The sequence below is a fragment of the Rana temporaria genome, chromosome 6 (assembly GCF_905171775.1).
Source record: "Rana temporaria chromosome 6, aRanTem1.1, whole genome shotgun sequence".
Lineage (NCBI taxonomy): Eukaryota > Metazoa > Chordata > Amphibia > Anura > Ranidae > Rana > Rana temporaria.
Window position 1 is genome coordinate 97,207,860 of NC_053494.1, and position 13,447 is coordinate 97,221,306.

At 47.0% G+C, this 13,447-nt stretch overlaps 1 protein-coding gene across 1 annotated transcript in view; it reads left to right on the forward strand.

The window, feature by feature from the left end:
* FAM234A (family with sequence similarity 234 member A) overlaps positions 1 to 13,447 on the forward strand; it is a 149,476-nt gene that overhangs the window by 107,018 nt on the left and 29,011 nt on the right. The gene's annotated exons all lie outside the window — the stretch shown is intronic.

Sequence of the window (13,447 nt, forward strand, 5' to 3'; positions counted from 1 at the left end):
GCGCCCGAAGTTACGGCGGCGTAGCATATATGGGCCGGCGTAAGCCCGCGTAATTCAAATGATCCAGGCAGTGGGCGTGTTGTATTGAAATGAGCCGTGACCCCATGCAAATGAATAGGCGATCGAATGGCGCATGCGCGCGCATGCTCAGAGTCACGTCGCAAATACTCCCCAAGATACGTCGGCTCAATGCTTTCCGACGTGAACGTAACCTACGCCCAGCCCCATTCACGTACGACTTACGCAAACGACGTAAAATACGACGCTGTTCATACGTTTCCGACGTCCATACCTTAACATGACTTACCCCTGCTTTATGAGGGGTAAAGTTACGCCGGACTGACGCCTTACGTAAACGGCGTATATAGATCCCCCGGACGGAACTACGTTTGTGAATCGACGTATATAGGTAATTTGCATATTCGACGCGTAAATCAACAGAAGCGGCCAGCGTAAATATGCACCCAAGATACGACGGCGTACTAAGACTTACGTCGGTCGGCTGAAGCCATATTTCAGGCGTATCTAGGTTCCTGAATACAGGGCATAGATACGACGGCACATCTTTTAACTTACGCGGCGTATCAATAGATACATGCCCTCTTCAGCAAATTCTGTATCTGATTTACCACTGCCCTTAGGGGGCTTCTGAGCCATTGGTCGCAGAGGCTTTGTCTAATTCTGAGTTGCTCAAATCCTTGTCAGATGAGCTTAAAGGGGTTGTAAAGACAAAAATATTTTCCTCCTAAATTAAAGTCTGACAGTAGCTGATAAAGTAAAAAGTAATGTTTTGCATTATAACTAGTTTGATACCTGTTGAAATCGAGCTGTTTTAATCACCCCCGTCACTCCTAAATCATTATTCTCACTGACTTCCTGGTTTGCGGTGCGCATTCATTCTTGCTACATCACGACCTAATGGAAACTACAGTTCCCATTAGGCTTAGCCTCCATGCCTGTATAAGGGATAGGAGAGCATATTCATGCAGGGCTGTAGTCATAGGGAGGGGGGAGCACATTCTGCTTTCCACCATGCAAAACGGCTCAGATGCTGGTGGAAAGCAAGAAGAGGAGAGACAGGAAATGGCATTTTCAAACCTGGATTACTGTATTTTGGAGGTCAAAAGGAAAAACGAGGTAAGTGATATTTAAATGCTCTAGCTTACAGCAATCAATTGATCTAATCAAAAACGAACCTTTAGTGTTCCTTTAACACTTAGGTGTCACAGTCTTCTGCTATTATGTCCAAGTTGAAGGAGACCACTTTTGACTCATGCACCCTGAAGCTAGAGGATCAGCTTGCTGTCTCTTCCAGTGCTGTTTCCAGACTTATATATGGTCCCTTTTTAAGAGCTTTCCCTTTGCACCAACTTTTCCGGCTGTTTTTATATGAAGATTTTGAGCTCACTGGCAGGTTATTTGGTCCTCCCGATAAACATATCCTAGCTGTCTCTTCAGTGTTGGACCAACCTGTAGGAGGCCTATTTGCTCCATATTCAGTCAGATAACCCCACAACGGTCTTGCCATTCAAAAGAGTTAGATCTAAGCCTGCTGTTTTAGCCTGTCAGCAGTGTAAGTTCTAGGCGTATACAATTGGCAGACCTGGGAAAGTGGTCACCCAAAGGTTTTAATGGACTCTTGTCAGATTTGAGGGATTCCGGATGTGGACCTTGGGGCCCCCAGGTTCAACAAAAAACTGGACAGCTTTGTATCCAAGTCTAGAGATCTTTTTTTAATATAATTGCTCTTTATTATTTTCCGTTTTCTTTTTGTAAGAAAAAAGGGATCAAGTTACATGCAGATAATACACGTTATCTAATACACTATATACATGTATACAGCAATAATATAATTTATAAATCAACTAGTTTCGTGTCTTCCCTCCCTCCTCCCTCCCCCCCCCCCCCATCCAACCCCCAATTATCGTTATAGAAAATTACAGGGGAAAAAAAAAAAAAAAAAAAGGAAAAAGAAAAAGAGTCTAGAGATCTAATGGTGGATCTGATCTATGCTTTTCTTCCCCTGAAACTTCATCTTTGTCTGCTCTGCAGAAATTAGATGGAGAGCATACCGGTGATCCTAATTATTCTGGATTGTCCCAGGCAAATGTGTTACGCCAACCTGGTAAGACTTGTCGCAGATACACTGTGGGCCCTGCTAGATCATCCAGATCTATTTGTCCTAAGTACTGATTTGCCCTCCTGCTTCACAGTCATTGGGTTTGATGGAATAGCTATTGAGTTCTAAGGGGAAGGGGCATCACAGATGCTGTGATTCTTCTGATGCTCAGGGATAAGAAATCTACTTCATGAAAAGTCCATCATCAGACATGGAAGGCATACTTCTCTTGGTGTGAGTCCAGGGGCTTCCACCCTTCATGCATCTATTCATACAGTTGGGTCTTTATCAATGTTTAGCAGTTGGCACTATCACACTCTGCACTTTTGATTATGTTTTAGAGACTGTTAATCTGAATAAGACCATTTGTGCAGGCTGTCTTCCATGTGAAACCTCCAGTCTGTTCGCACTTGACTCATTGGGATATGAATCTAGTAATCTTAGCACTTCAAAAGCTGCCATTAGAACCCATTGGATGCATTACTCTAACCCACAAGGTTGCTTTCCTTGTAGCTATCATATCTGTGAGGCATGTGTCTAAGCAGAAAGATAAACAAAGCAGCGCCAATCTGAGTGTAGTATTAGGAATAAGACACTTTAATCACAAAACATATGCACTCACTAGAAAGTGGTTGAAAATGGGCACATCAAGAATGAACATTGTGGATAGGCAGCACTGTCCGATGATAGGGGATTCCAGTTTTACTAAGTAACGATGCGGTCCTGTCAGGCTCGGTGGCGCCGGTGGGTTCCGGTGTCTCGGGCTTGAGGTGGAGAGCGCAGGAAGGACTCGTAGAATTGGACGTCACTAGATCAGGTGGTAGCTGCTGCAAGGTAGTGGGTGATGACGCACGCGTTTAGAGCATGCGTGCTCCTTCATCAGGCATCAGATGCCCACCGGCGCCACCGAGCCTGACAGGACCGCATCGTTACTTAGTAAAACTGGACTCCCCTATCATCGGACAGTGCTGCCTATCCATGATGTTCTTCCTTGATTTTCAAACGCTTTCTAGTGAGTGCATATGTTTTGTGATTAAAGTTTCTTATTCCTAATACTGCACTCAGATTGGCGCTGCTTTGTTTATCTTTTTGTTCCTACTACCACAGTAACTTCTGCTCTATTGCCAGCAGCCTTTCTTATGTGGACTTCTTCACCCCCAACAACCCCCAGGATACATGGACTCTTAATTAATTTTAATTTCAATTTAATTGTAATTAATTTTTTATTTCGAATTTTTAAGATGTAATTTTTTAACTATTCATGTTCCCATCCTTGTTTTAAATGATTTTCTCCTTGATATATAAACCAGGATTACACCATATCTTCCCTTTCCCTTATATACACAATCCTTTTTTGTCCAAGGATTGATTTTCCCCTAACTGTATCACCGCTTATTAGGAAGTACCTTGGCACGACAATAATATTGTTGTTTTATGTGTCTAAGCAGGCAGCCTTATCTCACAAAGAACCTTTTTTGGTCTGGGGGACAAGTTAGTATTACAGCCCAGAATTTCCTTCTGGCCTAAGGTAGTCTTTGCTTTTCACCTTAACCGAGAGACATTTCCCATCTCTGTCTGACTTCAGTTTATCAAAGGGTTATTTCCCTCCATTGTCTAGATATGGTTCAGGCTGTGCAAGTCTCTTAGCCAGTGCTCCGTTTAGAAAAACTGATTTATTTTTGTCTTCCCAGATGAGCCTAAGGAGGGCACCCCGGCATTAAGTTCCACCATTTTTAAGCTGTTTAGATACTGTTCAGGCTTATGGCCTAAAGGATAGGGCTTCCCCCTTTCTAGTTAAAGTGGTTGTAAACCTTCACATACACCCAGTGAAGTGAATAGCCTCCGATTATACACAGAGATGAAACAAATCCTCCTACATATGTTTTACTTGTATATCTGCTGTCTTCCACTTTCTACACTCTTTGGAATGCGTGAATCGTGTTAGAAATCTTTCTTCCACTTTCAGCAGTGGGTGGGGTGTCTGGGTTTACACTGCATGAGAGCTAATTGGAGGAGAGGAACCCCCCCTTCCACCTCCACACAGGAAGATGAACAAAGGAACATGCAGAGCTGTATTGTTAATAGACCCGCTCCCTGTTAATCTCCCTCTAAGTTCCCTCCCCGACACAAAAGCTGCTGATATCTCGTGTGTTGAAGAGCTTGTCGGAAGTGACTGCTGATAACAGAGGAACAATGCACCAGAAAGAAACAGCACTTAGAGCTTTGGAGAGAGATTAGTAAACACTACAGATATATGTACTTAGGTCAAATTTCATGAATGAGGTTTACACCCACTTTAAGGCTTGCTCCATTGAGGCAGTGAGCACCTTTAGGGTTTTTCAAAATCAGACCTCTGTACTCCTAACATTCAAGACTCCCACCCAGTCCTCTGTTCACATGTTCTCTAAGGCTGCATTCACACCTAAGCGACAAAACGCCCGACGCGGGACGCTTCTGTCGCTAGAGGGGAGAATTCCCATTGCCGTCTATGGAGATGGTTCACATCTCATAGACGCGCAACGCTTGTCGCCTGAAAAAAAGTCCCGGACCCTTTTTTTCACGCGACAGGCGCGTTTTCCCATAGACAGCAATGGGAATACTTTAGAAAAAAAAAAAAGAAACATTTGTAATCGCGGCAAATCTGCCGCTACACGCGTACGCGGCTGTCGCTTAGGTGTGAATGCAGCCTAAGTTCTACCAGCTAGACAGTTCTGCCTAATCTGATGCCAGCTTCAGGCATAAGATCTTTCAGAAGGCTATTTGAGCTACAGGCCAGTTTTATTACATTGCCTGCTAGCAATTGTTTTCTGTTGCACATCCCTCAGTTGTACTGTGTTTTGAGCTCCCAAAGGATACCTGTGTCCCTCAATGAATGAGCAAGAAAATAGGTAATATTGCATTCAGCAGCAACATAAATGGAAGCCTGTCCTACATTGTACAATTAAGAAATAAGGACTTTAGACTTCCCTATAAAATCCTTTTCTGTAGAGCATAAGTGCGCAACCTCTGGCCCTCTAGCTGTTGCGAAACTACAAGTCCCATGAGGAATTGCATGGCTGACAGCGCCAAGCATGACTCCCAAAAGCAGTAACATGATGGGACTTGCAATTCTGCAGCTGGAGAGCCACAGGTTGAGAACCCATGCTTTAGAGTATATTTCTAATAAAGGATTTTAAAGCTAAGTCAAAAATTCTCATATTTGCAAGCTTTATTTGCTGAATTTATAGTGTCCTAAATTACATTAATTAAATGGGGCACATACTAGAAGTAAAATAATCATAGGCGTGTGCATGGAGTGTGCCATGCCCCCCCCCCCCCTCAAACTGATCACTCACTGGGGGTTTTCTCTTTCGTTCATTGACGGACACAGCACTGCTGTTCTTGACCTAAGGGTTATATCACCACCTTCAGGAATAGGACCAGGCAGAAACAAAAAACAAGCACAGCACCGCCTAGGGGCTTTCTTTACTGGTAGTTACCCCCCACTCTGCTACCCGCATCTCCGTTTTTTTTGCCTAGTCTAGGAGAACGACCTGGCTCCCTGCTGGGACCTGTGGTTCCTTTGTTTTTTTATTTCTATTTTTTATTTTTGTGTTCTTTTGTTCATCTGCAATCAACTGCTGGGCTTTGTGACAGGCTGGATATCATAGATCCTGGTAGTCTCCCCAGCCTGGCCATCGAGCTTGCGCAGACCTGAGCTCTGTGCTGGGTCGGCCGCAACGAGCCCCATCCTGGACCGGGGAAGCCGGTGGGCTAGATGCCTCGTAGAGACACATATGACCAGGCACTTGATGTCTGGGTGACAGTGTCACCATGGCCAACAGGCGGGAGGAGGATCTGTCTTGGGAGTGTGACCCGCAGTCCCTGCTTGATGGGTAAGTACAGGCTCCACCGGCCCTGCCTGGGCATGGTTGGAGCTGCTGGGTACTCCCTGGGGTGGTCGGTTCTGGGGAATCTCCTCCTCTCCCTCCCCCTGCCCCCTGTTGTGCTGTCTGCCCTTCGCTGTAGGTTCCTCTAGGAAATGTTTGGCCCCTACCTGACCTTTTGTGGGGTCCCCTCTGGGTGGTCTCTGTGCTCTCCAGGTGCGGGTGTGTGGCTGGTGTCCCCCTCCATGTGTAATAGCCGCCATTTGTTTGGGGCCAGACTCCGCGGCCATTTTATCGTAGCCGTGGAGTTCATTTTGCCTTGGTCTGGGGAAATTCCTGGCTTCTGGCTCTATCTGCGGAAGTGCGACCGGCGGCCATTTTCTTGTAGCCTCGTGGGGACATTTCTGCTGGCTGCCAGAAGTTACGCCTAGCGCAGGCACGGATCTCCTCGTGGTGTTTTCTATCTGCAGGAGGACGGACGGCACACAGCACTGCTCCTCTGAGGTTGAGTCGGGGTGGTGAGTCCTTCTGGGGTTCCCCCAGTCTGCAGGCAGCTAGGGGGGGTGTTTTCCCTTCTTTCTCTCCCTCGTGGGTGTTCGGTCCCTGGCGGTGTCCGGTCGAGTCCTGGATTCCTTCATCTCTTGGGTTTAGTGGCGTGCGGGCGTAAGGCGGGTAAAAAATGTCCCCTACCCCCTCTTCTGGGGAGGACTCTGATCCAGAGTCGGGTTCCACCATAGCGGGTGGCCCTTGCCTGGAGGGCTGAGATGATGCAGACCCTGATCATTTGGACAGCGAGGAGGAATCCTCTGCATCCGTCACTGCGCATAACAAAGTGCTGGTGGGCGCACTCATTACAACGGTGTGCGATATCTTGAAAATTGAGGATCCGGCGGGGGCGTCTGCAGAGGTATCGGACCCCTTTGGGTCTCATAAGCCTGTCTGTCTTATTTCGATAGTTTTTTTTACAAGGATTGGGAATGCCCGCAGCGGTCCTTTTCAGTCCCAAGGAGTTTTTCGGTGCGGTACCCTTTTGAGGAGAGTCTGTTGAAGAAATGGTCCTCCCCTCCTGTTGTGGATCCCCCAGTATCTAGGTTAAACAAGGCAACCATGATTCCGGTGTAGGGGTCCCCTTCCTTCAAGGACCCTGCTGACAGAAAGGCTGAGGCGGTCGCTCTGTCTATGTTTACAATGGCAGGTTTGGCCCTTCGTCCAGTGTTGGCTATTGCTCTGGTGTCACAGACGCTTACTGAGTGAACTAAGATATTACACCGCGAGTTGTGTAATGAGCAAGTTTCTCCGGTCTGTGTGGAACTGGCAGACCAGTTAGTGCAAGGGCTTAAGTATCCGTGATAATAAGCAGGGGGAATCTTCTGTACTAGCCAAATTAATCTAAAAGGAAATCTACAATAGGGAAGTGATGTGTAAAAATAAATGAAAATGCTGCTCGAATCTAAAGTGTACAAATCACTATAAATGGAAAAAAATAAAAATAAATGGATGAGCGCAATCTCTAGCACACCTAATGTACTGTATATAAAATAAAATAGAATGTATTCACTGCTGAGCAGTGTGTGTACCTATAAATGTGTCCCAAACAAAAATAAAGTGCAAGTGCAATCTGAAACTGTATCCACAAAACTGTACGAGGGGGTTTAATACACATTTATAGCTTTGTAGAGTTTTGTGGATTCAGATTGCACTTGCACTTTATTTTTGTGTGGGACACATTGATAGGTACACACACTGCTCAGCAGTGAATACATTCTATTTTATTTTATATACATTAGGTGTGCTAGAGATTGCGCTCATCCATTTATTTAAATTTTTTCCCATTTATAGTGATAAGGGCTTAAGTTTGTTTGTGTCACGGCCCTGTTACTCTCAAAAATCTGTCGGCCATGGTGCTTCGCCGGTTGCTTTGGCTTAAGTGCTTGTCTGTGGACCAAATGTCTAAGAAGGCTCTGGCGGATTTGCCTTTCCAGGGTGGGTGGCTATTTGGGGCCACTCTGAATGACATTATAAAGGATATTACTGGGGGGGGGGAGAGGAGTACTTTTCTCCCACATGCAAAAAAGGCAAGGACCCCCGTCGCAGGCAGGGCCCCTCTTTTTCCGCTCACAAACGTTTTTTCCATCCGCCCGGTGGTTCGGTTTCCAGCCCAACAAGGCTCCCGTGTGTGGCTGCGCTTCATCAGGGGGATTTCCTGGTCTCAGTGTTTCCAGGTACCAGTGTTTCAGTTTGTGGCATTTCCCTTTGGCCTTGCCTCGGCTCCCCAGGTCTTCACCAAGGTGCTAGCACCGGTTCTGGCGTTGCTGAGACAGCGGGCGATCACAGTTGTGGGCTACCTGGACAATCTCCTCCTGCGAGCGGCGTCAGCTTCAGAACTGAGGGACAATGTGGCGATCGCCATGCAAGCCTTGCAGGAGTTTGGTGTTGCTGCTGTCCCGCAAGTGGTGGTCTCTATGTTTCTGCATGCGGGTTCAGGGCCTCATGGTATCCACCTTCGAGGCGGTCCGTATGCCCAGTTTCACACTTGGGTCTTGCAGAGGAAGATCTTATCCAAATGGGACAAATCCCCTGCATCTCTGGATTGTTAGAATCGCGTGGGCCGGCTGACCAGGGCCTCGCTCCTTTGGTGGCTACGGTCTCAGGTCCTAAGGACCGGGAAGACGTTTCTTCTTCTCCATTGGACGGTGATCACAACGTTTGCCAGCCTGATTGGCTGGGGGGGTTCTGGGCCTTCGATCGGCCCAGGGCCGCTGTAAATCGGAAGAGTCTTGTCTATCAATCAGCGTCCTGGAGTTGCGTGCGATCCGGTTATGTCTCTCTAGTTGGACGCAGCTGCTGCACGGTCATCCAGTCCGGATCCAGTCGGACAATGCCACGGCGGTGGCTTACGTCAACCACCAGGGGGGGGCGAGGAGCTCAGCAGCAGCGCGGGAGGTCTCTCACATTCTGAAGTGGGCAGAACTTCACGTTTTGGCTCTCTCCGCTGTCTACATTCGGGGCATAGAAAACTGGCAGGCGGACTACCTCAGCCGTCAGTTGCTGGATCAGGGGGAGTGGTCGCTGCATCTGGAGGTGTTTCGTCTTGTTTGCCTGCAGTGGGGTACGCTGGTCATGGATCTTCTGGCCTCCCTTCTCAATTGGAAGGTGCAGAGATTCATGGCCAGAACAAGGGATCCCTTGGCGGATGCATCGGACACGCTAGTGGCAACGTGGGGGCATTATCAGCTCATTTATGCCTTCCCTCCTCTCAAACTCCTCCCTCGTCTGCTGCGCAGGGTAGAGGCCGAGGGGATAATGGTTATTCTAATTGCTCCAGATTGGCCTCAGCGTCTATGGTATGCTGACGTGGTAGGGATGGTGGCGGACGCCCCCTGGCGACTACCAGTGCAGGAGGACTTCCTGTCTCAACCGTTATTCCATCCTGCTTTACCGTCTCTGGCTTTGACGGCCTGGCTATTTAAAGCCAGGTGCTGAGAGACTGGGGGTTGCCGAGTTCTGTGATTCCCACTATATTGAAGGCGCAAGTCTACTTCACGGAGAATTTATCATCGCACCTGAAAGGCTTACATCTCTTTGTGCGAGGCCGTGGGGTGGGATCCATGTTCCTATTTGGTATCCAAGATCCTTGTGTTGCTGCAGCATGGGGTTGATCAGAAGCTAGCTTTGAGCATGATCAAGGGGAAAATATTGGTTCTAGCCATCTTTTATTCAGCGGCCGTTGGCTGCTCACTTGTTGCTATGTACCTTTTTTCAAGGGGTTCGGCACCCCCAGTACGCTCGCCTCTGCCTCCATGGGATCTAAATCTGGTGCTCTCGGTACCATTTGAGAACATTAGGGAGATCCCTTTACTCACGCTCTCCTAGAAGGTTGTCTTTCTAGTGGCCATTACGTCAGCTCGGCGAGTTTCTAAGCTGGCGGCCTTGTCGTGAAAGTCTCCCTATTTGGTTCTCCACAAGGATAAGGCGGTGCTGCGTCCACATCCCACGTTTCTTCCTAAGGTGGTATCTGCCTTTCATCTGAACTAGGACATTATCCTTCCGTCCTTGTGTCCTTGACCGTATCACCCCAAGGAGGTCGCCTTGCACTCTTTGGATGTGGTTCGGGCTCTCGTGTGTATCTGTCAGTTACGGCTTCCTTTCAGAAGACGGATTCCCTGTTTGTAAATGTGGATGGCCCGAGGAAGGGCCTGGCGGCCTATTCGGCCGCTGTTTCCCGTTTGACCAGACAGACTATTGTCCAGCCCTTTGCCATTAGGGGGTGGGTGCCCCCCTTTCCCGTCAGGGCGCATTCTACCAGGGTGGTTAGTGCTTCCTGGACCTTCCGACATCAAGCGTCTTTTTCTCAAGTGTGTAAGGTGGCTACCTGGTCGTCAGTACACATTTTCACCAAGATTCACAGGGTGGATGTTTTGGCATCTGCGTGTTCCGGCCGCAAAGTTTTGCAGGCGGCCGTCTGAGGTTTTGGCTCCCCTTGCGGGAGGTTCTGTTTGGGTGGAGGTTATTTTTTTCCTTTTTTCTGTCTTCCCACCCCTCATTGTGGCACTGCTTTGGGACGTCCCTAAGGTCAAGAATAGAAGTGCTGTGTCCGTCAATGAACGAAAGAGAAAACAGGATTTTTTTTCTACTCACCGTAAAATCCCTTTCTCTGAGTTCATTGACGGACACAGCACCCACCCCCTCCTGTTTTGTGTTTGTACTACTTTGTAACAAACTGAGCTGGTAGCAGAGTGGGGGGGGGGGGTACTACCAGTAAGGACCGCCGCTAGGTGGTGCTGTGCTTGTTTTTTGTTACTGCCTAGTCCTACTCCTGAAGGTGGTGATATAACCCTAAGGTCAAGAATAGAAGTGCTGTGTCTGTCAATGAAGGGGATTTTAAGGTGAGTAGAAAAAAAATTACTAAAGGCAAATCCACTTTGCACTACAAGTGCAAACTACAAGTGCACTTAAAATTGCACTGAAAGTGCAGCCGCTGTAGATCCAAGGGGGACATGCAAGGAATATAAAAAACAGCATTTTAGCTTGCACATGATTGGATAATAAAATCAGCAGAGCTTCTCCTCATTTCAGATATACCCCGCAGATTTACAGCGACTGCACTTCTAAGTGCACTTTCAGTGCAATTTCAAGTGCACTTTGCACTTTTTGGGGCAGATCCACAGAAGAATTAAGCCGGCGTATCTCTTGATACGCCGCGTAATTTCAAATTTTGCGTGTCGTATCTTTGTTTTGTATCTACAAAACAAGATACGACGGCATCTCGGATGGATCCGACAGGCTTACGTCTTCGTACGCCGTCGGATCTTAGGTGCAATTTTTCGACGGCCGCTAGGTGGCGTTTCCGTTAAATTCCGCGTCGAGTATGCAAATTAGCTAGTTACGGCGATCCACGAACGTACGTCCGGCCGGCGCATTTTTTTATGTCGTTTGCGTTCGGCTTTTTCCGGCATATAGTTAAACCTGCTATTATGAGGCGTACTCAATGTTAAGTATGGCCGTCGTTCCCGCCTCGCATTTTGAATTTTTTACGTCGTTTGCGTAAGTCGTTTGCGAATAGGGATTTGCGTAGAATGACGTCACTCGTCGTAAACATTGGCTTGTTCCGGTTTCATTTCGAGCATGCGCACTGGGATACCCCCACGGACGGCGCATGCGCAGTTAAAAAAGAACATTGTTTACGTCGAGTCACAACGTATTTACATAAAACACACCCACATCACAGAGATTTGAATGCCGCGCCATTACGCCGCCAAAGATACACTACGCCGCCGTAACTTACGGCGCAAATTCTTTGAGGATTCGGAAAAAAAAAGATAAGTTACAGCGGCGTAGTGTATCTTAGATACGCTACGCCCGGCGGATTAATGCGCCGTTGTACGTGGATCTACCCCTTAGTTTGCACTTGTAGTACAAAGTGGATTTGCCTTAAGTAAATAACCCCCACTGTGTTCATTCATAACTGAACCATCTAAAAAAAAAAACACTTGGCACAAAGCATTTATTTACTGTCCAGTGCAGCTGAGGCTGCTGGGGAATCTCTGTCCCCAGTCCCTTTCTCTGTCTAAAAAGTGAGCCCCTAACAGGGCTCATGTAAAATTGTAAAAACAAAAAAAAAACACGTCTACTGACCACGTCCAATGCCCTATTGACACTGTCCTCTGTCCTACAGACACCGTCCATGTTTTGATATACTTTTAATGTTTGTTTATATTTATTTATGGGAGTGTGTGTGTGTGTGTGTGTGTGTGTGTTTGTACTTTGGTGTGAACACCCTAATGCAGTAGGCTGCACACACCTATTAAAACAATACATAAATGATTTGCATATCTTGACTACTTTACTAGTTTACACTGATATGGTAGCTTGGCACTGTAAGCATGGTAGTGAAAAATATTCATAGAAATGATTCATTATATTGTTTGTTTAGAATTCTTATTCTCAAAAATATTTTTTATAAGCAAAGTCCAGTGTAATTATAAAATTGCTGTCTCATGGCTGTTAATAAAGATGCATGTAAGCTTTTCTAATTGATCCTTAATGTCTTAATGTGCTAGTATGCATGAGCATGTCGTCCATTCAGAGCGTTGTGTGCTGGTGATGTTACCAGCTGCTGCGAATGTGAATATCTCCTAAGCTGCACATTTAGGGGCAGATCCACAAAGATCTGCCCCGGCGCAGCGTATCTGAGATACGCTACGCCGCCGTAACTTACTTCATTTCGGTTTGAATCTATAAAGAATTTGCGCCGTAAGTTACGGCGGCGTAGTCTATCTCTCGCGGCATAATGGCGCGTAATTCAAATCGGCGAGTAGGGGGGCGTGTTTCATTTAAATGAAGCGCGTCCCCGCGCCGAACGAACTGCGCATGCGCCGTCCCTAAATTTCCCGCCGTGCATTGCGCTAAATGATGTCCATCCCGATTCACGGACGACATACGCAAAGAATTATTTATTTTTTTAATTATACGCGGGAAGGACGGCCATATTTAACATTGCGTACGCCACCAAATAGCAGCTTTAACTATTCGCCGAAAAAAGCCGACTAGAGACGACGTAAAAAAATGCGACGGCCGCTCATACGTTCGTGGATCGTCGGAAATAGCTAATTTGCATACTCGACGCGGAAAACGACGGGAACGCCACCCAGCGGACGCCGAAGAATTGCATCTAAGATCCGAAGGCGTACGAAGACGTACGCCTGTCGGATCTAACTCAGATGCCGTTGTATCTTGTTTTGAGGATTCAAAACAAAGATACGACGCGGGAAATTTGAAAGTACGCCGGCGTATCAGTAGATACGCCGGCGTACTCTCTTTGTGGACCTGCCCCTTAGGAGATAGTCCCTGCACCTACAGGTAAGCCTTAATATAGTGAAAAAACAGATTTCACTACCACTTTATGTTTTCCTGCAAGCATATTGTGACAAAAGTGGTTGGGAATATTGTTTACAATGTGAAA